Here is a 220-nt window from a genome sequence, read left to right as displayed (position 1 = left end):
TTAAATATCTGCAGATAAATATGCCCACTGCAAGGCTGAGTGAGAAAAGCTTTCAGAAAAGATTTTATAGTAATAATGACCAATTGTTTTTCTACAAACAGAGGAAATTAGAATTGTTTAGCCACCTCCCGTCCGCCGAACGTTGGTTGAAAAACGGCCAGACGGGAGTCTTCTGGATGCGGGGGGGGCGTCTTTAGACGTCCTTCGTGTCCGCACACGA

The sequence above is a fragment of the Nanorana parkeri genome, unplaced genomic scaffold, assembly GCF_000935625.1.
Source record: "Nanorana parkeri isolate BGI_ZX_2015 unplaced genomic scaffold, ASM93562v1 scaffold1799, whole genome shotgun sequence".
NCBI lineage: Eukaryota > Metazoa > Chordata > Amphibia > Anura > Dicroglossidae > Nanorana > Nanorana parkeri.
This window is presented reverse-complemented; position numbering follows the sequence as displayed.